Source organism: Eschrichtius robustus, chromosome 13 (genome assembly GCF_028021215.1).
Source record: "Eschrichtius robustus isolate mEscRob2 chromosome 13, mEscRob2.pri, whole genome shotgun sequence".
Classification (NCBI taxonomy): Eukaryota; Metazoa; Chordata; class Mammalia; order Artiodactyla; family Eschrichtiidae; genus Eschrichtius; species Eschrichtius robustus.
The window spans coordinates 7,632,358-7,657,296 of NC_090836.1; the positions used below are offsets into that span (position 1 = coordinate 7,632,358).

A 24,939-nucleotide genomic window follows, 5' to 3' on the forward strand; every position below is an offset into this window, starting at 1 on the left:
AGCTTTAATTCCAATGTGGCCACCCAGTACCTGTTGTAACCTTAAGTAAGTTTCTTATACGAGAGTCTCGTACAAATGAAAATAGCAATACTTGCTTATTATGCAGATGAAATGGAAAAGCCTTAGTGCATTGCCTTGCATACTTAATAAATTATGTTGCTTGCTTTCCCCAGTGAGAATTCTTCTGATTTTTCTCTTATGCTCCTACCTATTTCCTTTCTCCTCCAGTCTTTGATCTCTAAAATTCATCCTACACTGATGTCAGGGCATCCACATGACATATACATATACATTTAAATCACTGTCCTGCTTAAAAATTCTTCAATAGCTTCCAATCGACTACAGGAAAAACAGTCCCCTGGCTTAACAACCCCTCCAGGGGCAAGGTCCCTGCTACCTTTCATTTTGATTCACCATTTCTTTCTTTCTTTTGTTTAATTTTTATTTTATATTGGAGTATTGTTGATTACCAATGTTGTGTTAGTTTCAGGTGTACAGCAAAGTGATTCAGTTATACATATGTATTCTATATATATATATCTCCCCATTCTTTTTCAGATTCTTTTGCCATATAGGTTATTACAGAATATTGAGTAGAGTTCCCTTTGCTCTACGGTAGGTCCTTGTTGACTATGTATTTTATATACAGCAGTGTGTGTATGTTCAACCCAAGCTCCTCATGTGTCCCTCTCCCCACCACCTTTCCCCTTTGGTAACCATAAATTTGTTTTCGAAGTCTGTGAGTCTGTTTCTGTTTTGTAAATAAGTGTGCTATGAGTTATAAAAAATAAAAATAAAAAATAATTAGTTATAAATAAATAATAAAAAAGAAGAAACAAACACCTCATACCCACTACAGGCACTCCACACCTCCATGCTTTCCTTTCATGTAGTTCTGACACTCCCTTCCCTAGTTTCCATTCATTTACTACAGATATTTCTACTAGCCCAGGCAGGAGCTCCATAAAGGCTTCCTTACCCCCAACATAGTCCTTACACTGTGGTGCTCTGTGTGTCAGAGGGGATGAAAGGATGAAATACCCTGGTTGTCCTGAAAGAGCCCCAGTGAGTGCACCGTATTCTCCAAAATTGTGGTTGCCTTAGCTCCCTTTTTCCACCTTTGCTTCCTTATAATTCATTCTTCACATGATCAGAGTGATCTTTTAAAATCAGATCGTGTCACTCCCTGCTCAAAGCCTTCCAATTCCACTTCAGATAGTATCCAGGGGATGGTATCTAGAGGTATGCAGAATGGCCCAGTGTTTGATGTACGTCCTAGGCTGTCCTACAACAGCCTCTAACAAAACTAGGCCATCTGGAACCCCAAAATCTACATATAGTGTGTGCCCAGGCTGACTTTGAGGGGTTCGTGCTGTGAGACCTAAAGTTTTTATGAGGTTGTCTAAAACGAAAAAGCATGTCAGCAGGACCTATGGTGGGTCCATGGGAGCTAATGTGTCCATGACAGGATCAAGCATGCTTTCCTTATTGAGGAGCAGAAAATCAAGAGTGTTGAAGGCAAAAGAACAGAGTGTTGAAGGCAAAAGAAAAGAGAGCTAAATTTTAAAATGGAGATTTTTGTTGTTGGGGGTGGAATTCCCCGGTGGTCTAGTGGTTAGGATTAGGCACTTTCATTGCAGAGGCCTGGGTTTGATCCCTGGTTGGGGAACATATCCCACCAGCCACACGGTGCGGCCAAAAAAATAAAAATAAATAAATAAATGAAATAAAAATGGAGTTTTGTTTTTTTTTTTAATTTATTTACTTATGGCTGTGTTGGGTCTTCGTTTCTGTGCAAGGGCTTTCTCCAGTTGCGGCAAGCGGGGGCCACTCTTCATCGCGGTGCACGGGCCTCTCACTATCGCGGCCTCTCTTGTTGCGGAGCACAGGCTCCAGATGCGCAGGCTCAGTAATTGTGGCTCACGGGCCTAGATGCTCCGCGGCATGTGGGATCTTCCCAAACCAGGGCTCGAACCCGTGTCCCCTGCATTGGCAGGCAGATTCTCAACCACTGCGCCACCAGGGAAGCCCAAAATGGAGATTTTTGAGTAATAAAAAAGAATCAAAAAAGCAAAAAAAAAAAAAAAAATAGAATCCAGACTCCTTTGCTGTGGCCTATAAACTGGGTGACCATATATCCCAGTTTATTCTTATTACCCTGGTGTAGCTTTTTGTATCTGCTTTCATTCATTCTCATAACTGTCCTGACACTAAATTCTGCTTCCCTTGCCTAAAGGGTTTGCTTCTTCAAAGGATTTGCTCTTGTTACTTTCTTTGCTCACTGAAGTTTAGCCCCACTGGTCTTTCTAGTTCTCATGTACATCAAGTTCATGATCACTTAGGTTCTTGACATTTATCCTCTTGTGCTTGGAATATTCTGCCTCAGAATTTTGTATGGCTGAGTCTACTTTGTGGATTAGGGTTTAGTTAATCTCTGCAGAGGATAAGCTCCATAAAAGCAAGTACCTTGTCTTGTTATGCCTAGAACACTGCCTGACATATAATTGATTTTTATTAAGTATATCAGTCTGGCTCCTATCAGAATACCAAAACTTCGACAACTAAAAACATAAAGAAGAAGACCAAAACCACACATTGACTTAAACAGGGAAAGTTTAATTAAAAAAAAAAAAAAAAATCAGGCTATGATAAGAACAAGTTTAAAAAGATGGAAGAGAACGCAATATGGTATCCTAGGGCTGAGGGAGAATATCCAAGGAAGGACAACTTTGGGAGGCCACCTCCCCAAAGCTGAGGTTCAGATCTCACTGGAAAAGGCATAGTTGCAATCTGCTGGCTAGCAGAGGAATTTACTAGATTGCACAGGCCAGAGCTGGAAAATCAAGAAAATCAAGAGTGTTGAAGGCAAAAGAACGCAGCCTAAATAAATAAATAAATAAATAAATAGAATTCCAAGCATTACCACAAGACACGTCTTCTTTTTTGGCTGTGTTGGGTCTCTGTTGCTGCACACGGGCTTTCTCTAGTTGCAGAGAGCAGGGGCTACTCTTTGCTGTGGTGCGCGGGCTTCTCATCACGGTGGCTTCTCTTGCTGCGGAGCAAGGGCTCTAGGCGCGTGGGCTTCAACAGTTGTGGTGCACGGGCTTAGTTGCTCTACCGCATGTGGGATCTTCCCGGACCAGGGCTCGAACCCGTGTCTCCTACATTGGCAAACAGATTCTTAACCATTGAGCCACCAGGGAAGTCCCACGAGACAGGTCTTGAAGGACGAATTTGGAGCTGAGGCAGTAAATTGATAACTGGCACAATTAATGTTAGATGGCTGGCTGAAGTGGTACTTGGTTGACAGGGTCTCCTTCCACAACTCCCAGAGCCACCTGGACTTCAGATACAATTCAAGTTGCAAAGTGCCATTTTAGGAGGTGGGGAGGTGAGGGGTCCCAAAAGTGTTTGCTCCAGAAATTTGGCCAAGGTTCCAACTGGCTGGCTCCAGCTGAGGTTGTGCTGGAGGCCCCTGCCCAGGACCCAGCAAGTGAGACAAGGGGAGAGGCAGAGGGAGCCCCTCTGAGCCTGGGGCCTCTGAGCTGCGGGATGATGTCTGGGTCGAGGGTCCAGGTGAGGCCTGAGCCGGCCCGCTCTGGCTCTACGCTCTAGGTCTTCACAGCGCCGCCCTCTTGGATGTCAAGTCCCAGAGTGGCACCAACGAATCTAGTAACATCTGTCCGTGATCCGGGCGGGCCACGGTGGCGCGGCACCGCTGAAACCGCAGGTCCTGCCGGCCGTCCACCTCCCTCCACTCCCAGCGCTCCAGCCCCAATGGTGGCCCAGGGCCTGCGCCCGCCCCCGCCCCGCAGTTACGGGAGGCTGGGCGGGTTCTGGACCAAACCGCGGACCCGGCAGGAGGCGGGGCTTCGGAGGCGCCAGGTCTCCCGCGAGGCTTCGCCGCGCAGGCTCGGGCGGCACCAGCAACCCGCTAGTTTCCGTGCGGCTGAAGCCCTTTCCGGCTGAAACGCAGGACACGCTTGGCGAAGTGCAGACCTTCAAAGGCAGGTATTTCCCGCCTTTCTTATTCTGAAGAGAATTTCTGAAGAGAATTTAACTACCCTTTCTGGATTGCTCTAGGCTTTGTGACTTAATTGATATGACTAAATCATCTGAGTTGGGATAGGTTTCAGAGATTAAATTCAAATCTCACTTTTAAAAAATTGAATGAATCGTCAGAACTGGAACTGGCACCCTGTCTCTTGACTATATGCTCAAGAAGTGGACTAAAGTTAAATACCCAATAAGGTACAGGGGTACCAGTTTTTATACACTTTTACTAAAACGTTTTATTATGAAACGTTTCATCTTTTTTTTTTTTAACTCATTTGCGTTTTTTTAAAATTTATTTATTTATTTATTTATTTATGGCTGTGTTGGGTCTTCGTTTCTGTGCGAGGGCTTTCTCCAGTTTCGGCGAGCGGGGGCCACTCTTCATCGCGGTGCGCGGGCCTCTCACTATCGCGGCCTCTCTTGTTGCGGAGCACAGGCTCCAGACGCGCAGGCTCACTAACTGTGGCTCACGGGCCTAGTTGCCCCGCGGCATGTGGGATCTTCCCAGACCAGGGCTCGAACCCGTGTCCCCTGCATTAGCAGGCAGATTCTCAACCACTGTGCCAACAGGGAAGCCCCCCGTTTCATCTTTATTAACCTGAAGTGAGAAAGGAGTCCTGTATTTTATTTTATTTAAATTTATTATTTTATTTATTTATTTATTTATTTATTTTTAGCTGCGTTGGGTCTTCGTTGCAGTGTGCGGGCTCCTCATTGCGGTGGCTTTTCTTGTTGGGAGCACAGGCCCTAGTCGCGTGGGCTTCAGTAGTTGCGGCTCGTGGGCTCAGTAGTTGTGGCTTACGGACTCTAGAGCGCAGGCTCAGTAGTTGTGGCGCACAGGCTTAGTTGCTCTGTGGCATGTGGGATCTTCCTGGACCAGGGCTCGACCCCGTGTCCCCTGCATTGGCAGGTGGATTCCTAACCACTGTGCCACCAGGGAAGCCCGAGTCCTGTATTTTAAATCTGCATTTTTATTACGAGATTGAGCATTTTTTCGGTCTTTGTATTTCCTTATCTGTGTACCATTTGTATATATCAGAGGAGGAATATTTTGAAAAAGATGTGTTTTGGAGAAGAAACAAGACAAAATAAGTAGAGTTTATAAAGAAAATAGTTACCATATGACCCAGCATTTCCACTCCTAGATATATTACCCATGAAAGATGAAAACTTGTCCACACAAAAACTTGTTCACACATGTTTGTTGCAGCATAATTCACAGTAACCCCAAACTGGAAGCAACCCATATATCCATTGACAGATATCCATTGACAGATAAACGGAAAACCAAATGTGGTATATCCGTACAATGCAATAGTACTTAGTCACAAGAAGGAATGAAGTACTGATACATGCTGTAATATAGATGACCCTTGAAACCATATGTGTATAAAGCCAGTCACAAAAGACCACATATTATATGACTCAATTTGTATGAAATTTCCAGAACAGGCAAATCTATAGAGAGAAAGACGGTCCCTTTAGTGGTGACCTAGAACTAAGGGGAGGAAAACAAAGGGGGATGGGGACACAGAGATTAAAAATGACTTCTAATGGGTACAAAGTTTCTTTTTAGGGTGATGGAAACACTCTAAAATTAGATTATTCATCTAATAATCTGGTTCCACAACTCTGTATAAATGCTAAAAATTATTGAATTGTACACTTTCAATGGGTGAACCTTATCATATATAAATTATGTAAAAATAAATCTGTGTAATAAAAAGATTAAAACAGAAAGGAAAATAAGAGTATAAGTAGTCATATAAAAAACTAAATGTCCTGATAGGAAACTGGTAAAACTAAATTTTGAAACATCCTGTAATAGAATATTATGCAGATATTCAACATAATTGAATGGGTAGATATTTTTGTCCTGTGTGTGAGGGATTTGATTTCTCTGCATTCTGAACAACACTTGTTAATATCTGACTTTTTGATTTTATGCATCCTAGTGGGTGTGAAATGATATCTCAAAGTGGTTTTGATTTGCATTTCCTTAATGACTAATGCTGTTGAACAACTTTTTTATGGGCTTATTGGCCATTTGTATATCTTCTTTGGTGAAATGTCTATTCAAGTCCTTTGCTTCTGTTTTAATTGGGTTACTTGAGTTTTTATTTATTTATTTATTTATTTATTTTAACATCTTTGTTGGAGTATAATTGCTTTACAATGGTGTGTTAGTTTCTGCTTTATAACAAAGTGAATCAGTTATACATATACATATGTCCCCATATCTCTTCCCTCTTGCATCTCCCTCCCTCCCACCCTCCCTATCCCACCCCTCTAGCTGGTCACAAAGCACTGAGCTGATCTCCCTGTGCTATGCAGCTGCTTCCTACTAGCTATCTATTTTATGTTTGGTAGTGTATATACGTCCATGCCACTCTCTCACTTTGTCCCAGCTTACCCTTCCCCCTCCCCGTATCCTCAAGTCCATTCTCTAGTAGGTCTGCATCTTTATTCCCGTCTTGCTCCTAGGTTCTTCATGACCATTTTTTTTTTGTTTTTTTTAGATTCCATATATATGTGTTAGCATACGGTATCTGTTTTTCTCTTTCTGACTTACTTCACTCAGTATGACAGTCTCTAGGTCCATCCACCTCACTACAAATAACTCAGTTTCGTTCCTTTTTATGGCTGAGTAATATTCCATTGTATATATGTGCCACATCTTCTTTAGCCATTCATCTGTTGATGGACACTTCGGTTGCTTCCATGTCCTGGCTATTGTAAATAGAGCTGCAATGAACATTGTGGTACATGACTCTTTTTGAATTATGGTTTTCTCAGGGTATATGCCCAGTAGTGGGATTGCTGGGTCATATGGTAGTTCTGTTTATAGTTTTTTAAGGAACGTCCATACTGTTCTCCATAGTGGCTGTATCAATTTACATTCCCACCAACAGTGCAAGAGGGTTCCCTTTTCTCCACACCCTCTCCAGCATTTATTGTTTGTAGATTTTTTGATGATGGCCATTCTGACCGTTGTGAGATGATATCTCATTGTAGTTTTGATTTGCATTTCTCTAATAATTAATGATGTTGAGCATTCTTTCATGTGTCTGTTGGCAATCTGTATATCTTCTTTGGAGAAATGTCTATTTAGGTCTTCTGCCCATTTTTGGATTGGGTTGTTTGTTTTTTTAATATTGAGCTGCTTGTAAATTTTGGAGATTAATCCTTTGTCAGTCGCTTCATTTGCAAATATTTTCTCCCATTCTGAGGGTTGTCTTTTCGTCTTGTTTATGGTTTCCTTTGCTGTGAGAAAGGTTTTAAGTTTCATTAGGTCCCATTTGTTTATTTTTGCTTTTATTTCCATTTCTCTAGGAGGTGGGTCAAAAAGGATCTTGCTGTGATTTATGTCATAGAGTGTTCTGCCTATGTTTTCCTCTAAGAGTTTGATGGTGTCTGGCCTTACATTTAGGTCTTTAATCCATTTTGAGTTTATTTTTGTGTATGGTGTTAGGGACTGTTCTAATTTCATTCTTTTACATGTAGCTGTCCAGTTTTCCCAGCACCACTTATTGAAGAGGCTGTCTTTTCTCCACTGTATATTCTTGCCTCCTTTCTCAAAGATAAGGTGACCATATGTGCGTGGGTTTATCTCTGGGCTTTCTATCGTGTTCCATTGATCTATATTTCTTTTTCTGTGCCAGTACCATACTGTCTTGATTACTGTAGCTTTGTAATATAGTCTGAAGTCAGGGAGCCTGATTCCTCCAGCTCCATTTTTCTTTCTCAAGATTGCTTTGGCTATTCTTTATTTTTTATTTATTATTTTTATTGAGTTCTTTATATAGTCTGGATGAGTCTCTTGTCAAATATATGATTTGTGAATCCCATTCTGTAGATTGTCTTTGCACTTTTTTTTTTTGGCCACACTGTGGCTTGTGGGATCTTAGTTCCCTGACTGGGGATCAAACCCTGTTCCTCAGCAGTGAAAGTGTGGAGTCTTAACCACTGGACTGCCAGGGAATTCCCTCTTTTCCCTTTCTTGATAGTGTCCTTTGAAATACAAAAGTTTTAAATTTTGTTGGTGGGCTTGTAAAATGGTATAACCAGTATGAAAAATACTATGGAGTTTCCTCAAAAAATTAAATGTGGAGCACTATATGATCCAACAATCCCACTTCTGGCTATATGACCAAAAGAATTGAAAGCAGGGTCTTGAGATATTTGCATACCCATGTTCATAGCAGCACTATTCACAATAGCCAAGAAGTGGAAGCAACCCAAGTGTCCAGCAATGGATGAATGGATAAACACAGTGTACAATATGCATCCAAGGGAATTTTTTTTTAATTTTTAAAATTTATTTATTTTTGGCTGCATTGGGTCTTTGTTGCTGTGTGCGGGCTTTCTCTAGTTGTGGTGAGCGGGGGCTACTCTTCGTTGCGGTGCACGGGCTCTAGGCATGCGGGCTTCAGTAGTTGTGGCACATGGGCTCAGTAGTTGTGGCTCTAGAGCTCAGGCTCAGTAGTCGTGGCACATGGGCTTAGTTGCTCCGCGGCATGTGGGATCTTCCTGGACCAGGGCTCGAACCCGTGTCCCCTGCATTGGCAGGCGGATTCTTAACCACTGCGGCACCAGGGAAGCCCCACATCCAAGCGAATATTATTCAGGCTGCAAAAGGAAGGAAATCCTGCATATCCCATTGCATGGATGAACCTTGAGGCCATTCTGCTAAGTGAGATAAGCCAGTCACAAGAAGAAAAGTACTGTATAATTCTGTTTGCATGAGGTATTTAAAGCAGTCAAACTCAGGGCTTCCCTGGCTGTCCAGTGTTAAGACTCCTCACTTCCAATGCAGGGGATGTGGGTTTGATCCCTGGTTGGGGAACTAACATCCCACATGCTGCATGGCACAGCCAAAAAAAAATTTTTTTTTAATATTTTAAAAAATTTATTTATGTATTTGGCTGCGCTGGGTCTTAGTTGCGGCATGTGGGATCGTCATTGCTGCATGCGAGATCGTCGTTGCTGCATGTGGGATCTTCCTTGTGGCATGCAGGATCTAGTACCCTGACCAGGGATGGAACCTGGGGCCCCTGCATTGGGAGCACGGAGTATTAACCACTGGACTACCAGGGAAGTCCCAAAATTTTTTTTAAAAAAAGAAAAACAAATTAAAGCAGTCAAACTCATAGAAACATAAAGGAGAATGCTGGTTACCTGGGGCTGGGGGAAGGGGAAACAAGAGTTGTTTAATGGGTATAGAGCTTCATGTTTGCAAGATGAAAAAGTTCTGTATATCTGCTTCTTCACGACAATGTGAATAAACTCCACTGAACTGTACATTTAAAAATGGTTAATATCTTAGTCCTTTTGGACTGCTTTAACAGAATACTGTAGCCTGGATAGCTTATGAACGGCAGAAATTTATTTCTCACAGTTTTGGTCTGGAGGCTGAAGCCCAAGCTCGGTGTGCCTGCTTGTTTGGATGAGGGCCACCTTCTGGGTTGCAGTCTTCTCGTTGTAGTCTTTCATGGCAGAAGGGGCCAAGGAAGCTTTCTTATGGAGCTTTTAGAAGTGCACTAATCCCTTTCATGAGAGCTCCACCCTCATGACCTGATCAGCTCCCAACGGCCCCCAGCAACTAATACCATCACATTGGTCATTAGGATTTCAACATATGAATTGGGGGGACACAAACATTCAGACCACAGCAGTTAAGATAGTTTATAAAAGTTTTAAATTTTTGATTAAGTCCAATTCATCCATGTTTTTCTTTTGTTATTTTTGCCTACCAGACTGGCAGACCTTTGAATGTCTGTAAATATCAACTGCAGGCAAGAATGCAAAATGGGGACTGTCTTTACTGCTAGTAAGAGTGTAAAGTTGTACCACCACTTTAGAAAACAGTTTGACTTTGTGTGAGAAAGTGGAATATGTATGGCCCCTATTCTTCACCCACCCCACCCCACACCCAATTCCATGCTCTCTACCAAGTGGTTTTTGTAGTTCTGTTATGGTCTGAATGTTTGTGTCCCCCAGAATTAATATACTGCAATCCTAACCCCCAAGGTGATGGTATTAGGAGGTGGGGCCTTTGGGAGATGATTAGGTCATGTAGGCAGAGCTCTCATGAATGGGATTAGTGCACTTATAAAAGCCCCACAAGAAAGCTCCCTTGCCCCTTCCACCATGTAAGATTACTGCAAAAAGATGGCAGTCCATGAACCAGGAAGCAGGCTCTCACCAGACACTGAACCTGCTGGTGACTTGATCTTGGAATTCCCAGCCTCCAGCACTGTGAGAAATAAATTTCTGCTGTTCATAAGCCACCCAGTTTGGTATTTTTGTTTTAGCAGCCCAAATGAACAAAGACAAGTTCCTTCTACTAAAAGGGAGAGATATGCTTCCCCTTAACTTTAGGTTCAGCCATATGATTTGACTTGGCCAATAGAGTAAGGCAGAAATAACTGTGTGGAAGGGGCAAGGGAGCTGAGTCTCCAATGAGCTTCCCTGGTAGACAGTGTTTCACACATGTTGTCACAAGTCATCGCTGGGAGAATGAAGTATACCCATGACTGCCCTGGGAGAGGACTCGGGGAAGCTTGCACCCAGTTTCCAGGCTTTGCCCCACAAACCCTTTGCTGATTTTGCTTTGTACTCTTTCACTATAATAAATCTTAGTTGTGAGTACTACTCTATGCTGAGTCCTATGAGTCTTCCTAGTGAATCATTGAGCTTGGGGGTGGTCTTGGCAACTCCTGATACATTAACCTTAGAAGTGTATGGAGGGACTTCCCTGGTGGTCCAGTGGTTGAGACTCAGCATTCCCAATGCAGAGGGCCTGGGTTCGATTCCTGGTCAGGGAACTAGATCCTGCATGCCGAAACGAGAGATTCCACAACAAAGATCCTGCGTGCCACAACTAAGACCTGGTACAGCCAAATAAGTAAACAAATAAATATTTTTTAAAAAAGTGTATGGAATGGCTACTATATATAAAATAGATAACTAATAAGGACCTACTGTATAGCACAGGGAACTCTACTCAATACTCTGTGATGGCCTATATGGGAAAAGAATCTAAAAAAGAGTGGATAGGGACTTCCCTGGTGATGCAGTGGTTAAGAATCCACCTGCCTAATGCAGGGAACACGGGTTCAAGCCCTGGTCCGGGAAGATCCCACATGCCACGGAGCAACTAAGCCTGTGCGCCACAACTACTGAGCCCACGTGCCACAACTACTGAAGCCCGTGTGCCTAGAGCCTGTGCTCCGCAACAAGAGAAGCCACCACAATGAGAAGCCTGTGCACCGCAACAAAGAGTAGTCCCTGCTCGCCACAACTAGAGAAAGCCCACGCACAGCAACAAAGACCCAACGCAGCCAAAAAAATAAATAAATTTATGAAAAAAATAAAAACCAGCTGCACTGAGGTTTAATTGACATACCACAAACTGCGCATAAAGTGTACAATTCAGTAATTTATACATCCATGATGTATACACTCGTGAAATCATCACTGCAGTCATAGAGGTGGGATGGGGAGGGGAAGAGTCAGGGGTTGGTAACCACTGATTCTGAATACAGCTTATATTCTGTATTAGTCGAACTTTTTGAGAATCTGATAAAAGTTTTGGACTCTACTGAGAAAAACATACTTGCACAAACTCAAAAATTTGCCTGTACTCCCAGAAGGATCCTGACTCCCTGGACCCAAACATTCACCTCTTATCTCTGTAGGTAAGTTGTGTCTAGTTCTGACTGGGAGGTTCATTCTTGCTGAGACCCCCTGCCACTTATTAGACTGCTTTCTTGCCTTTGTCTTTCTTTTTCTCTTCATTTCTATTTCTTTTCATTCTTTTCCTTATCACAGATGTCTATGCATGCTTTTCTGTCTAGCACTAAGCATGATCCTGGGTAAACAGTGGCATACAATGCCCTGCTCTGCAGGAGTTTACCAATCATTTGAGGCCATTTTCTGTTAGAGAAGACAGACAAGAAAATAACCTACTGCAGCCTGTGCTCATTCTGAAAAAGAACTTGGAATAGAAGTGAGTCCTTGAAAATAAGACTACAATGTACCCTCTAGGTGTTAAAGGTGAACTGCTGGAATCTTCCTGGGCTCAAGGAGGATTTCCTGTGGGTTGCACTCCACAGTTCATTAACTTGCAGTTTACAGGATACTCATGATAATTAGAAGCATATAATGACTCAAAGCACATTTTGTTTCTAAATTACTACATCCTTGCTTAGTGTCATAGTTTCCATTCTACCTCATCAGAGCCCTGAGGGTGGTTGAAATTTGATTAGAGCTTTACATTAATGTTGGAAAACTTGCCAGGATAAACCAAGAAAAAAAGAAAAACACCAATTTTTTTTCTGGTATGCCAATTCCAAATTTGCAGAAAGAAAAACATAATAGTTTACAGTGAACTAAGTAGGAGTGGGCCCCCATCCTGACCCTTGGGATAAGCCGTATTAATACAAAGTAGACTCTGACAAGTACAGGTTTCTGGTAACCGACTATACTGCTGAACTGAATGAATAAGCATTTTCAGAACTCTAATGGAAAACTGATGAATTCGTATAAGTGCTAACAAAAGATCAAGATGAAAAAAAAAATAATTACATGGGACTGAGTGAACTGATGAGGATGATTATAATTTTTGTGACTTTCTGTTTGAATATAAAAAAAAAATAATAATAATAATAATAAATACAAAGTAGATGTATTCTAGGTCCAAAAATAGTAGACTGAAATCTTCTGGGGTCCAAGTAAGAAGCAGTAACAAAGAAGCTACATGCAGATGGGTAAACAGACAGACAGGGTCAGTTTATGATCCTTACCGGAAAACAGCAGTATCTTTCTGAAAACAGCTCAGAAAAATGGAGTTTCCTTGGCACCTGAAGGAAATAGGGCACCAAGGGATTATACCATATACACACTAGGTCAGATCCTGGAAGCCCACCTCCACTGGTCTCAGGAGCTGTGTTGCTCTAGATTCGTCCAAGAATGTGCCAATTTTCTAGTAGAAGTAAAACACTGTCATTTATGGAAACTATAGTATAGGAAGTAAATAAAATGCTTAACAGGTAGGACCTAGGTACCAGCACCCCAGCTTTTAAATTAAAATTATAGGCTCTCCTTTATATACATGAATACACCAAAGACCCACTCCAAGGTGAGGCACACCTATCATTAGGCAATAGTAGATAGAAAAAGAGGGGCTTCATCAGTGTGGAAGATGAGACATTTAATATTTAGCAGGTAAGGAAAAGGTAGACCTTATCATAAATTAGTAAACTCCAAAAAGGTTATTGGAAAGGTCTACTGATAACATACATGTGAAAGAGGTACTGATAACACATATTATAAAAGAGGTCAAATATACATTTGAAAACAAAAGGAACAACACTTTATTTAATTTTGGTCACTCCATGAGGTTTATGAAATCCTAGTTCCTTGACCAGGGATTGAAGCTGGGCCCTCGGCAGTGAAAGCTCAGAGTCCTAACCACTACACCACCAGGGAAGTCCCGGAATAACACTTTGGAAGAACAAAGAAGAGTATAATATAGAAAAACTATAAAGATATTATACAGTGTTTGTCCAAGGGAGTTAGACAGTAAGCATGTTTTCTATTAATTGAATTTTTATCTTAATACGTGACTTAGAGTTATTTTTATTATGGAAAGGCTGAGTCCTTCCTTACAGCCTAGTAAGATAAGGACTGAGAATTGCCATTGGATTTAGCAATATGGAGATTGTTAGTGATCTCGACAGGAACAGTTTTGGTGGAATGATGTCGTTGAAAATTGGATTGTCATAGGTTCAAAATAGAATGAGAGGATATCAGATAAAATATACTTCAAGAAAAGTAGTATTGAAAGAGAGTGATAGGGAATTCCCTGGTAGTCCAGTGATTAGGACTCCGCACTTTCACTGCTCAGGGCCCAGTTTCAATCCCTGGTTGGGGAACTAAGATCCTGCAAGCTGCGCCGTGCAGCCAAAAAAAAGACAGGATAATAAAATGATTTTAAAGAAAGGACACAATGAAACAATACATCAGGAAGACCTAATATCTAGGTCTTAGATCCAATGAGCTTGAGTCGAAAACTATTTAAGAATACATGAAGTAAAAATGGACAGAACTAAAGAGAGAAATAAACAAGTAAAAAATATTTACACCTGTCCGTAACAGATAGAGCAGCTACTCAAAAAATCAGCAAATATATAGTCTATTTGAATAACATTACCAACCACCTTTATCCAAGCTGCATTTATAGAATGTTACACCCAGTGACTGAAGAATTACCGTTATTTTCAAGTGCACAAAGAACATTCACCAAGATAAACAATATGCTGGGCTATGAAACACGTCTCGAGAAATTTCGAAGCACAGATCTTACAGAATATATTATCTGGCCACGACAGATTTGAAGTAGAAATCAATAATGACATTATGACTGGAAAACCACAAAATACTTGGAAATTAAAAACAGGCTTGTAAATAAACAATCCATGGGTCAAAAAAAAAGATCACAAGGAAAACTGGAAAGTATTTCCAAATGGTTGATTAAAAATACAATATATCGGGCTTCCCTGGTGGCGCAGTGGTTGAGAATCTGCCTGCCAATGCAGGGGACATGGGTTCGAGCCCTGGTCTGGGAAGATTCCACATGCCGGGGAGCAACTACGCCCGTGAGCCACAATTACTGAGCCTGCGCGTCTGGAGCCTGTGCTCCGCAACAAGAGAGGCCGCGATAGTGAGAGGCCCACGCACCGCGATGAAGAGTGGCCCCCACTTGCCGCAACTAGAGAAAGCCCTCGCACAGAAACAAAGACCCACCACAGCCACAAATAAATAAATAAATAAATAAATAAATAATTTTTAAAAAACCAATATATCAAAATTTGTGGGATGCAGGTAAATCAGTGCTTTGAGAGAAATTTATAGCTTTAAATAATATTAAAAAAGAAAGATTTAAAATCAATTATATTCATTTTATCCTTACCAAACTGAAAAAGAAACAAGCAAATTAAACCCAAAGTTAGTAGAAGAAAGAACATAATAAGACAGCAGAAATCAATGAAATAGAAAGCAGACAGGCTAGAGAAGAATATTAACAAAGTCAAAAATTAGTTCTGGGTATTCCCTGGCAGTCCAGTGGTTAAGACTCAGTGCTTTCACTGCCATGGGCCTGGATTCGATCCCTGGTCGGGGAACTAAGATCCCACAAGCCACGCAGTGTTGGAGTCCAGCTCCAACAGGATCCAGGATACCCCAAAAGGATGGACAGCGTCGGCGATGAACAACAGGAAGGAGACTGAGACTCGTGGACTCAGCCAAGTCAACAGGAAGGAGACTGAGACTCGTGGACTCAGCCAAGTAAAAAAATAGCACCATCTCGTGCTTTCTTTATTTCATATACTCATATATAGATTACAGTAGAATTACATAAATCATTAACATACATTGTAATATTATTGTTTTGAGTCGAAAAAATGAATCATTTTGAACCCACAAAGATTTCCTTAAAAGATTACGTAAACCATACCTTTTAGTTTCTAGATTTTCTCATAAGATAAATTCCAAGGTTACCATTACGTACAGCACATGTTCTAAGAATTATTCTTGGTGGTTAACCAACCTTAACATCTAAGTCTAAATATATCCTTATATTCTATATATCCTTAGCCCCCACATAGCTTTTCCTACATGGACATTCCTTTTTTATAATGCCATAAAAATATCTAAAATATATTTTACAATTTCTATTTTGAATATTGCTACTCAAAGGCAATTTAATATAGCAACAAACAATATTAGGATCCCAATAATCTATTAAAGAATAACTTTCCAAATCATTTCTATTTGTCCCTAATCTGGAACATATCTGTTCACCAGTTAATTGATCAAATATCATTAAACTACCATTAATATTGAACCACAAATTATTATTACCATCATAAACACCCTCATATGGCCATATCTCTAGGGAGGATGGTGTTTTCCAAAGAAACATTTCCCTATGTCCAGATTTAGTCACTGTTTCCCAATGTCCCTCTTTAGGTACCGGGCCTTGCCAAACAGTACTCAAAGGGGAAGTCAGGAAATCTAAGATTTTTCCTTGGGGCAAATCCTGCCACACTTAAATTTATATATATAGAAATTATAAGTATTGCTTTTACGAGGAGTGTAGTCCACCTTCCACGTGTGGTTCCGCCTTGCAGTTCCGCACTGGAGCGCCCCATGACCTTGTCATGGTGTTGCAGCGTCTGGATGGCTTCCAACAACGCAGTGTGGCCAAAAAAAAAAAAAGTCTTAAAAAAAATCAGTTATTTGAAGATTAATAAAATTGATAAATCAATAATAAGACTGAACATGAAACAAAGAAAATACAATTTACCAATATTGGAAATTTTAAAATGGAATATCCTAGTTACATCAGAAGGGTAATATAGATATATATACTTAGCATGAGTAACTTTATACCAAAACTCAACAATTTGATGAAATGAAAAAAATTATTTTTAAAAAATATTTATTTATTTATTTTGGCTGTGCTGGGTCTTAGTTGCAGCATGTGGGATCTTCATTGCAGCCTGTTTAGTTGCGGCAGGAGGACTTCTTAGTAGTGTCATGGGAACTCTTAGTTGCGGCATGCATGTAGGATCTAGTTCCCCGACCAGGGATCGAACCCGGGACCCCATTGGGAGCTCGGAATCTTACACACTGGAACACCAGGGAAGTCCCAGAAAAAATTCTTGAAAGGCACAAATTACCAAAACAGATGTGAGATGACATGGGAAATCTGATTAGCTTTTTAGATAAAATTTTAAAAATAAATCAGCAAAAATTTCTCCACAATAATCTCCAGGTCCAGATGATTTCAAGGATGAATCAAATGTTTAAGGAAGAAATAATATTAATTTCGCACAAGCTCTTTCAGAAAGTAGAGGAGGAAGGAAGACTTCCCAACTTATTTTATGACACCAGCATAATTCTGATAACAAAACCTGACAAAGATTACAAGAAAAATTCAATCAGTAGCCCTTGTGAGCATAGAAAAAGTTTTATAATGTGTTTTAATTGGTAAATTTTACTATATGTAAATTATGCCTCAACTAAAAAAAATCCATGGTCCAGTCCATACTGATATAAATAAATGATTGAATAATAAAAAGGGGAGATTATTCTCCTGTGCAGAATTATTCCAGATAAATTATGTAGATATTCTATTCTAGAGGAAGGTGTACAGTAATCGTTTCCTAGGTCTGCCATAAAAAATTGCCACAAATTGGGTGGCTTAGAACAACTGAAATCTGGGGACTTCCCTGGCAGTCCAGTGGTTAGGACTCCGCACTTCCACTGCAGGGGGCACGGGTTCGATCCCTGGTCGGGGAACTAAGATCCCACATGCTGCGCGGGTGGCCAAAAAAAAAAACCCCAAGCAACAACAACTGAAATTTATTCCCTCACAATTTTGTAGGCTAGAAGTCCAAAATCAAAGTACCTGCAGGGTCATGCTCTCTGTGAAGGCTCTTCTAGGAGCTTCTTGTTGCTGGCAATCCTTAAAATTCCTTGGCCTGTAGATGCATCCCTTCACTCTCTACCTCCGTCTTCACATCTTCTTCTACTTCCAGCCTTCTTCCCTCTGTGTGTCTCTGTGTATCTGTTTTCTTATAAAGACACTAATCATTGGATTAGGGCCCACACTAATCTAGTATGACCTCATCTTAACCATTGCATCTGCAAAGACCCCATTTCCAAATAAGATCATAATCAAAGGTTCTGAGTGGACATGCATTTTGGAGGAGACAGTATTCACCCTTAAACAGAGGGGGAGCATAGCTCCCCATTCCTTATGTGAGGACTGCACATAGTGACTTTCTTCCCAAAAGTACAATATGGAAAGAAGGGCAAAAAGAATAACTTTAGAGTGGAGAAACTTGCCAAAGCCCACCTTAGCCAGGTGACAAAGGTCAACATCAGCAGTGATAAGCAAGTTGGTAGTTTGTATCCGTGATATAATGTGATGAAACTGGCATTTCGTCTTTGTGATCTTCTTCCCCAATACCCATAATCCTAGTCTAATCATGAGAAAAACACTAGACAAATTTCAATAGAGAGGCATCCTACAAAATACTGACTAGTACTCAAAACTGTCAAAGTCATCAAAAATATAGAAAGTCAGAGAAGCTGTCACAGACAGGAGAAACCTAAGCACACATGACAACTAAATGTAATGTTGTATCCTGGACAAGATCCTACAACAGAAAAAGGATATTCGGTAAAAACAAAGGAAATCTGACTAAACTGTAGACTTTAGTTAATAATAATTTAGAAATATTGGTTTATTAATTGTGACAAACATATCATACTAATGTGAGATGTTAATCACTAATTATTAGAGAAATGCAAATCAAAACTACAATGAGGTATCACCTCACAGCAGTCAGAATGGCCATCATCAAAAAGTCTACAGATAACAAATGCTGGAGAGGGTGTGGAGAAAATGGAACCCTTCTACACTGTTGGTGGGAATTTAAATTGGTGCAGCCACTATGGAGAACAGTATGGAGGTTCCTTAAAAAACTAAAAATAGAGTTACCATATGATTCAGTGATCCCACTCCTGGGCATATATCCAGAGAAAACTATAATTCAAAAAGATATGTGCACCCCAATGTACACTGCAGCACAATTTATAATAACCCAGACATGGAAGTAACCTAAATGTCCATCAACAGATGAATAGATAAGGAAGATGTGATATATATACAATGGAATATTACTCAGCCATAAAAATGAATGAAATACCACCTGCGGCAACATGGATGGACTTAAAAGTGAAGTAAGCCAGACAGAGAAAGACAAATATCATGATATCAAATGAACAAAAAGTGATACAAATGAACTTATTTACAAAACAGAAACAAACCCACAGACTTCGAAAACAAACTTATGGTTACCAAAGGGGAAAGGGGGAGAGGGATAAATTAGGAGTTTGGGATTAACATATACACACTACTATATACAAAATAGGTAACCAACAAGGATCTACTGTATAGCACAGGGAACTATACTCAATATCTTGTAATAACCTATAAGGGAAAAGAATCTGAAAAAGAATATATGTGTATATATATATGTGTGTCTATATATATATCTATATATCTATATATCTATCTATCTATATATATATATATATATATATATATCTGAATCACTTTGCTGTACACCTGAAACTAACACAACATTGTGAATCAACTATACTTCAATTTAAAAAAACAAGCTGAAAAAAAAGATATTAACATAATAGGAGGAAAATTAAAATTCAAAAATTATCGACTCGGCACCAAAGGCACAACACATAAAAGGAAAAACTGATAAATTAGATCTCACCAGAGTTAAAAACTTGCTCTGTGAAAGCTTCTATTTAAAGGTTAAAAAGACAAAGACTGGGAGAAAATATTTGCAAATCACATATCTGACAGAGGACTCCTATCTAGAAAATATAAAGAACTCTCAAGACTCAAATTTTTAAAAATCCAATTATAAAATGAGATAATTTTTTTAAATGGGTCAGAGAATTTACAGTAGCAGTATTTTGAACACAATGACTATGAAAATGTATCAAAACTTGTGTGCTACAGCTAAAAAGCTGTGCTTTAAGGGAATTTATAACTTTAAACGTATATATCAGAAAATATGAAAGGGTGAGAAACTGATCTCACAAAGTTAGAAGAACAGCACATTAAGCCCAAAGAAAGTAAAAGAAAAGTTAATTCGTTGACCACTCTTTTTGCTAGCTAGAGAATCACTTAATTGATCAGGAATTTAGGACTGTCCACCTACTTTTTTCCCCTGAAACAATGCAAAAAATTTGGGCTACAGCCTTTATTCTTGACAAATATTTCAGTGGTTTTTGCACATGGGCAATTTCCTTTTATGAACTATGGTTACCTTCTACCAACTTGTTTAGGCCATCTTAGAATGGGTGCTATAATCAATAACTGCTTTATACAATTTATAACCTTCCTTCACGTAACAAAGTCTTACCAAAAGTGATAATATTTTCTCACTATAAAAACATTCTGGATATGATGTGTGATGTTGAATGAAAATGAGTCAAATTATTTGAAATTGTAATCTTCTTGGAGATGGTATAAAATAACAGTCGCGAACACATAGTGAATGCTTAGAATTGCTACAGTTTCCTGGTTCTAATATTTTTGTAGGTATTTTTTTCTGGTTGTTTCACTGCTGTATCTCTGGCGCTTAGAACATTGGTCTAAGAGAGTAGACCTTAAAAGTTCTCATTACAAGAAAAAGAATTTGTACCTACGTATGGGGATGGATGGTAACTAGACTCATTGTGGTGATCATTTTGCAATATACACTGTTGGGGCTCAGGACAGGCCATCCCAAAATATTCCCCAATGGCATGTACATTATTTTGAATTGAAGTTGTTTAAGACATGACCAATGCGAGAGGGACACTCTGACCCTCCGCTCTGTCTCCCTGAAAGCGGGAAATAAATCTCTCCTTTGAAAGGTTCGCTCCCCACCCTATTGCCAGAGATAGGGAATTCAGGCCAAGAAGCCGGTTACTTCTTTGCTTTACTTCCTCAAGTCTAAACTCCATTTAGATTCCTCACTAACTAAGCACCCCAAACTTAAGTTTCTTTATCATATCAATTCCTCACAAATTTATTGTTTCTTTGTCTAAAAAGTATAAAAGCTGGCAGCTTTGGCCACTTGTTAGGTCCTATTTCTATGAAACCTCCAGGCACACGAATTAAAATGTTTCTTTTTCTCCTGTTAATATTTCTTGTGTCAATTTTATTATTAGTCCGGCCACAAGAACCCAAGGGGTAGAGGGGGAAATTTCCCCCTCCCCGATAATAAAAATATCCAATCGTTCTGTTGTACACCTGAAACTAATATGTCAGTTGTACCTCAATTTAAAAAATTAATTAAAAAAAGAGAACAGGGTCTATAACAAATAGCGATGTTTAATAAGTATTCGTTCAACACATGAGTGAATTTATGGCATTAATCATTACGTGGGTTTGGTCATGTTCTCCCTGTACGTTTTGGAATAGAACATAGGGGTTTGTATTTTTTCTCATACTTCTTTTTTGATCCCACCCTTCCCGCCCCCACCCAGTCTTCCTGCTGATGCACGGAATCAATATGAATGAGATGGGTAATGCTTTCAGTTAAAAGCCCGTAACAACAGATCTCTTTTCTGCTTGTCCTCAGCCATTTGTACCTTCATCACAATACCTAATCACACTCTGCCCAAAACGTTTGCGTGTTTCCGTCACCACTTGGGTTCAGAACCACTATGAGTCACTTGTCAAACAAGTGTCATTTACTCTGCTAGGCTTTTTCTTTTTTTTCTCTCAGAGCCTCCAGTTGGTTCCCTTTAGGAAACTCCACAACCTTCCCCCACTGCCAGTTTATCAGGCATATCTATGTATATCTAATTACCATTGTACATGGATTTCCATCTGAACTACACGAAATTGAACATGCCTAGGCAACCATTCCCTTGTCCTGGAAGATATGGTGAGGAGAAGGAAACTTCCCAAGGTTCTAAAACAGGAAATTGGTGAGCCCAGGGCACTGGGGGGAGGTGTGACCCTCCAAGTGAGCTTCATGCCGCCTTTGGTGGCTTTGCCCAAAGCAGACTTGTCTAATCTGTGGTTCAAAACCCAGAGTTCCAGGATTCTAGCCTTCCTTAAAGGTAATAAGACAAATACATGATCTATTTTCATATTTCAAAAAGGTTACTTTTACTGACTGGTAATTATTTATTTCCATAGATGCTACTTTTATTCTTCCCAAATAGAAATATTTATTATTTTTACGTGGTAATATATGCTCTAAAAAGATTCCAGTAATAGAAAGTGAAAATGCCCTCAAAATTTTCCTTCCTAAAGATAAACACTGCTTTTTGGTATATATCTATCTTTCCCACATTTTATTTATGTCTGTATATTACATAAATAGAATCACCTTAACTTGTAAAATAATTTGCCTTTTTACCTTAATAAGCAATGGAATTTTCCCCCATGCATTTAATCCGCCTCATCTTTTCTTTTTTTTTTTATGGCTGCATAAATACTACAGTATTTGGATATGTCAGGACATGTTTAAGCAAAGTCCTATTGGTGGACATTTAGACTTAAACATTTTTTTTTCTAATCTACTACCAGCAGTGCTACAGTGAGTATCTTTGTGTGGTTGTCTGAATAATGCCTTACATAAATTCCTAGAAATGCTCAAGGGTATTCATATTTTATATTTCCATGCACATTTGTTGCATATATTCTATGAGCCAGAAAAAAAACATATCAGATGATTACCTAATTAAATCCTCACAGCAAACCTTAATGCATTTTAAATTTATTTTAGTCTTGCTATCAAATACTTGCTGTCCCCTGGGATAAGCCAGTTGATAAAGTGAAACTTTTTTACACAATACATAATAGCTGATATTACATTCCAAGTTTTTTTCCCTTTGTGAACTGGTTTCATAATCTGAATATAATCAATGTCTCAGCAATTGAGATAGAATATATGAAATTACTAACACACACACACATTTATGTAGAGAGATCTGTAGTTACAATATACACCAAATTCTCAACTTACTTGTGCATGAGAGCTGGAGAGGGGTAATAGACAGACATGATGGAAGAAATTGCACTTAAAAAAAAAAAAAACTATACATCCTTCAGAATTTTTTTTTTAACACTGTGCAATAAACATGGACTTTTCAAATTTCAAAACAGAGATGTCTTAATTATGAAAGTTTTAAAAATCAAGTCATAAGAAATTCCTTTATTAGTAAATTAATTGAAATTCTTTAATATAGAGTTTTTATTATTAACTTAAAAAAATATCCCTACTACTGTTTCTTGGGGTGGTACACCAAATCTAAAATATAGGTGACCCAAACAATGAAGCAGGACTCTATACAGCAATTATTATTTCTATGTCCTAAATAATTCATCATTTATCCACTCATCCGAAATGCAAACTCTGGGTATATACTTGTAACCTACCAGAATTTTTTTTGGTATATTGTGGCATGTATTTTTAAATCCAAATAGAATAAATTATTCATATGATTTTTTGGCTTGCTTTTTAAACTTAATATATTATTAAAGTGAACTCAGTCAAATATGCAGTTTCCTTATATATTTGGTAGTATTCATGGGCTCTCTACCTTGTAAAATTAACTTTACAACTGTGTATCTGCAGCAGCTCTACACTCATTACTATGTAGCAGAAACTGTTGGTTTTCCACTCATACCCAATTGGTTTAACCTCTCCTAAATGCCACTGACTTTTTTTTTAATTGAGGTATAGTTGATTTACAATATTATATAAGTTTCAAGTGTACAACAAAGTGATTCACAATTTTTAAATATACTCCATTTATAGTTATTAGAAAATATTGGCTATATCCCATGTGCTGTGCAATATGTCCTTGTAGCTTTTTTTTTTTTTTCCTGGCCGTGCTGTACGGCTTGTGGGATCTTAGCTCCCAGGCCAAAGATCCAACCCGTGCACCCCGCAGTGGAAGGGTGGACCTCTAACCACTGGACTGCCAGGGAAGTCCCCTTATTTATTTTATATCAATAAATAGTAGTTTGTACTTCTTAATCCCCTATCCCTATCTTCCCCCTCCCCACTTCCCTCTCCCCACTGGTAACCACTACTTTGTTCTCTATATCTGTGAGTCTGTTTTGTTATATTCATTTGTTTGTTTTATTTTTTAGATTCCACATATAAAGGATAATATACAGTATTTGTCTTTCTCTGTCTGACTTATTTCACTAAACATGATACCCTCTAGGTCCATATATGTTGTCCCAAATGGCAAAATTTTATCTTTTTTTATGGCTGAGTAGTATTCCAATATATATATATATATATATATATATATATACACACACACACACACACACACACATATATATAAATCACACATCTTCTTTATCCATTCATCTGTTGATGGATCCTTAGTTTGTTTCCGTATCCTGGCTATTGTAAATAATGCTGCTATGAACATTGGGGTGCATATATCTTTTTGAATTAGTGTTTTCATTTTCTTCAGATATATGCCAGCTGTGGAATTGATGGATCTTACGGTAATTCTATTTTTAGTTTTTTTAGGAACCTCCATACTGTTTTCCATAGCGGCTGCACCAATTTACATTCCCACCAACAGTGTAGGAGGGTCTCCTTTTCTCCACGTCCTCACCAACATTTGTTATTTGTGGTCTTTTTTTTTTAAATAAATTTATTTATTTTTATTTATTTATTTTTGGTTGCGTTGGGTCTTCGTTGCTGCACGTGGGCTTTCTCTAGTTGTGGCGAGAGGGGGGACTACTCTTTGTTGTTGTGCACGTGCTTCTCATTGCGGTGGCTTCTCTTGTTGCGGAGCACAGGCTCTAGGCACACAGGCTTCAGTAGTTGTGGCTCACGGGGTCTAGAGCACAGGCTCAGTAGTTGTTGTTGTTCAGTAGTTGTTCAGTAGTTGTTGGCACACGGGCTTAGTTGCTCTGTGGCGTGTGGGATCCTGCATTGACAGGCGGATTCTTAACCACTGCACCACCAGGGAGGTCCCTATTTGTGGTCTTTTTGATGGTAGCCATTCTGACAGGTGTGACATGATATCTCATTGTGGTTTTGATTTGCATTTCTCTAATGATTACGATGCTGGGCATCTTTTCATTGTGTCTGTTGGCCATCTGTATGCCTTCTTTAAAAAAAAAAAAATTATTTATTTATTTTTGGCTGCTTCGGGTCTTAGCTGTGGTGTGTGGGCTTCTCTCCAGTTGCGGTGCGCAGGCTTAGCTGCCCCGTGGCATGGGGGATCTTAGTTCCCCAACCAGAT

The 24,939-nt window shown here is 39.4% G+C and overlaps 1 long non-coding RNA gene across 2 annotated transcripts in view; it reads left to right on the plus strand.

Annotated features, from left to right (window-relative positions):
• Nucleotides 1-3,923: 3,923 nt before the first annotated feature.
• LOC137774916 (uncharacterized) overlaps nucleotides 3,924-24,939 on the plus strand; it is a 156,041-nt gene continuing 135,025 nt past the window's right edge. The window contains exon 1 of one of the 2 annotated variants that reach the window (XR_011075946.1): nucleotides 3,924-4,011. This is a non-coding gene — a long non-coding RNA (uncharacterized lncRNA). The remainder of the gene's footprint in view (nucleotides 4,012-24,939) is intronic. The other variant, XR_011075947.1, reaches the window with a different exon arrangement.